Raw genomic sequence first — 3616 nt, 5'->3', positions numbered from 1 at the left:
ATCTGCTCCTGCTCTCAGGGCAGAGTAACCTTAATCATAATATGTCCGAGGGCAGTTCACGCTCTCACCTGGTCCCAGGGCTGAAGTAATATTAATACTTGTCTATAGGGCAGAGTAACCTACTTGTAATTTCCGTGAGGATTTTAGCTCTTCTGACATATAATGGGATATTTGCATAGATTGACAGTCCTTATATATTTAACCTAGGGTGTTTGTTTAACCTTTATTTCTTCTCAGAGTATCTCCAATTTTGTTGGAATGATGAGTGGTGAGTTTTTTCTTTTTATTTTATTATTGTTGGTTTGTTGATTTTGTAAAAAAAAAAAAAAAAAAAAACCTTAATCTTAAAAGTTAATGTGTGACATAGACAGATAATGCTGCCTTTCCCTCGTACAGAAATAGAGAAATGGGTGAAAAATGAGGCCCTTCCAGGGTACTTCCACCTAGGGGATGTGGGGCATTTTCCCTTGAGCCTTGCAAGTTTCCGTTCCCTTTATAATCAACACTGCATCTCTGATGAGGTTTGAATGTTTTATCAAAGGAATGTCTGATGCCTGCATATATATACATACATACATGCATACATATTATGCATACACACTTGCATACATACATACAATGTTAGCCTACTGTAAGTCATGATGTCTCAGTGCCCACCCCTAAGGAGTGCATCCTCTCCAAGTATGGAACCACAACTCATCTTTTACTTGTCAATTGCTTTTTTCTAATATCAACATTTCTTGTCTGTAGATCATGGATGCCATGTTTTATCTGAAAGGAAAGGTAATGTGATATGCATACTTTTTACCACGTCATGTTGAGATCAAATCTTGGACTTAACCAAAACTTACTGTGTCTAGCATTGTAAATCCACACTTGCTTCATTCACAAATGTTGTCTTTTATTTAAGCATGATCAAACATGTGTCCTGACATCACATGTAATTACCAATATATTAGAGGGCACAAAAAGGGCCAGGAGCACCTACTTTGTGAAGGTATGATTAATTTATCGACCAACACACTAGACTGGATGCAATTTATACACAACCTCACTCATGCTTCATGCTGGGTGATAACATAGTGGCCTGTATATGTTACCTAAGAATACTGTGAAGCCCTCTACTTATGTGGACAGTTGTGCTCTGACAATAAGCCTCTTTAACCAAGACTTGGCAATCATAATCCTGACAAGACAAGACCTACTGTATATTTTTCTATTACCCCATCTCCCCAGAATAACATTCTACACAGCAGTAGGTATATCATGGGCCCCTATTTGGAGAATGGTAACCACTGGACCTTTGTTGTAAGTAAACATAGTGCTAACTATGTAAGTAATGTTTTATTGTTTAAGTTCTCTGATAATTCTGCATTGGGATAATCAAGTTATGATCGTCTTCTCCTCCAGTGGTCAAGGAGAGTCATTGCTGTACATGTAATTTCTCTCAAACCTGTTCCACCACTCCAGGTTCCAAACATAGTTCCAGTCTCTGTCCCTGTTTACAAACTTTACCAATGCTCTCTGTCTCTGTCCTGGTTTTTGTGCTTCAAATCACTAAAGTTACTGTTTCCTTTTTGTAGCATTTTGACCTAACCTCCAAGGTCATTACATATGCCAATTCTTTGGGTGGTCTACGGATAAGATGTCCGCAATCAAAGACAATTGGGGGTAAGTTAGGGAAACGTATGCTGAGCGGGTAGCTCAGTGGTCTAAGGGGTTAGACAAGGAATCATAGGATCGCTGGTTTGAGTCCTAGATGTTGACTTGATGTTGTAATTCCCAAATTAAAGACGACAGAAACTGTATTTCGCTACGCTACTTGTTTTGGAACATCAAGGAACACCACTAACCACTCGGTGAGTTGCACAGTTTTGAAAACGAACCTTAAGGGTTGTTTTAGGACGTGTTTGAGTAACCTACTACAGTATGCCCATTGCCAGCCACCCTGAGAAGCGAAAGGCGATTCAAAACGAGTCAGAAAAGTCGAGACAGGACCAATCGTCAAAATTTCGGTATCCACCACCCTAGTTCATCCAAAACAAACCAGAAAACGGCCTTAAAGTGCTAAAAACCGGAATTTTCCTTTAAGAAGATGAAGAGAGAAAGTAAGGGTAATTCAATTTACTGATTTACTGTAGTCTACTACACTGTAATTAAAGCAACATCAAAGAACTTTCCCTCTGTCGCACCCACGCTATTTGTTTACCCAGCACCAGCTTTGCAAATAACGATGTCCACAGACAAGGTAGAATATGTTGCACGATTTATGAAAGTACGATGTATTGCGACATCAGATGTGAGGCAAATTTGTAGTTTCTTATGTCTCATTCCATCGAACTACAGATCCGCTAGCCCTGGAAGCAAATGTAATTTGCTGCCGCTAGGGTGCGTCTAGATTTCTAGGCTACAGATACGCTACCCGATCTGGCAAACTTACATAGTGCGGTTATAGCCGATAGAGGGCCGCAAAGCGAATTCAGAAGTGCCGATCACCCTGTTACAAGTTGATGAACCACTGAAACTATTTTGGAACCATTATTTTAAGGTACAAAAAAGTCTTTAGTGTTGCTTTAATGCTAAAATATATTATTAAGGTGCACACAGATTAAAACTGTTGCTGAACTCTTGATAGACTTGCCTTTGGCTTTGAGGGAACCCTTCCCTTAGTTGATTTAAACCAGTTGTATGAGTACTAATGTGTGCAGGCTGCAAATCAAAACTAAAAGTAGTTTTCGTTGTAACCAGCAGATTAATACCAGCAGCAAAGAGCAGATAAAAGATCAGATTGTGTATCGAAACATACTTGTCATTAAAGTTCCTGTTTACATTTCTCTAAATGTAAATATGCAATTGTATTTTTGTAGAGGAATGTGTGACCCTTTCAGAGGATCTAAACTTCCTGGCAGCAAAGTTCCTCCCCATCACCAAAATCAGCCAGACCTGTCTGGAGGAGGGTGATGGGTTACATGAGGCCATTGCAAAAACTGAAAACTGCAGGTACTTGTGCTTGTGTACAGTTATCATTTGACTTATTGCATTATCATTTGACATCCTTTGAATAATTGCATTATTTCTCATTGTTGTCATGAAAATCAATGCCTCCACCAAACTGTACCATTTACTATACATTTGCAGGAAGACACTGGGACACCTCCTGACCACCATGGAGGCCAATTGGCAAAATTATGGCCTGGCCACTCATGACCTTGGTCCCCAAATGTTGAAAGGCACCTTTGCCCTGATCGACACCTGTCTGGCCAAAAAAATTGAAATTTTGGAGACCCAGAAATAAAGTGAGATATTGATTGTACACATTTATAATTCTTTATTTTCATTCATATACTGCATTGATGTATTGCATATTCTCTTATTCTTCTCCTACCATAGAGACAAACAAGCCAGTCTCCAACCGGCCCAATAACTGTATATCAAGTGTTCAACATGTTCAATAAAATCAGTCCTTTGAGTGGAGTCTGTTGTGTATCCTTGTTCTTCTTTTTAGTTGGAAGTTCTCATGCTTTGTTCTTTTCATTTGTTGCCTATATGCATGTAAAGCCTGTCAGGGTTTACTCCAGTTAGCAGTTCTCTGGAGACACCAGGACACAGAGCAGAA

At 39.4% G+C, this 3616-nt stretch overlaps 2 long non-coding RNA genes across 2 annotated transcripts; both read left to right on the top strand.

Annotated features, from left to right (window-relative positions):
- The first annotated feature begins 320 nt into the window (after positions 1–320).
- Positions 321–954, top strand: LOC118562372. The gene is made up of 3 exons (XR_004930593.1): positions 321–521; positions 751–783; positions 911–954. It is a non-coding gene; the product is annotated as an uncharacterized LOC118562372 (long non-coding RNA).
- Positions 955–958: 4 nt separating this feature from the next.
- On the top strand, positions 959–1632 carry LOC118562371. Its single transcript, XR_004930592.1, has 3 exons — positions 959–997; positions 1237–1308; positions 1584–1632. It is a non-coding gene; the product is annotated as an uncharacterized LOC118562371 (long non-coding RNA).
- The last annotated feature ends 1984 nt before the right edge of the window (positions 1633–3616 follow it).

This window comes from Fundulus heteroclitus, unplaced genomic scaffold (genome assembly GCF_011125445.2).
Source record: "Fundulus heteroclitus isolate FHET01 unplaced genomic scaffold, MU-UCD_Fhet_4.1 scaffold_898, whole genome shotgun sequence".
Taxonomy (NCBI): domain Eukaryota; kingdom Metazoa; phylum Chordata; class Actinopteri; order Cyprinodontiformes; family Fundulidae; genus Fundulus; species Fundulus heteroclitus.
This window is presented reverse-complemented; position numbering and strand designations above follow the sequence as displayed.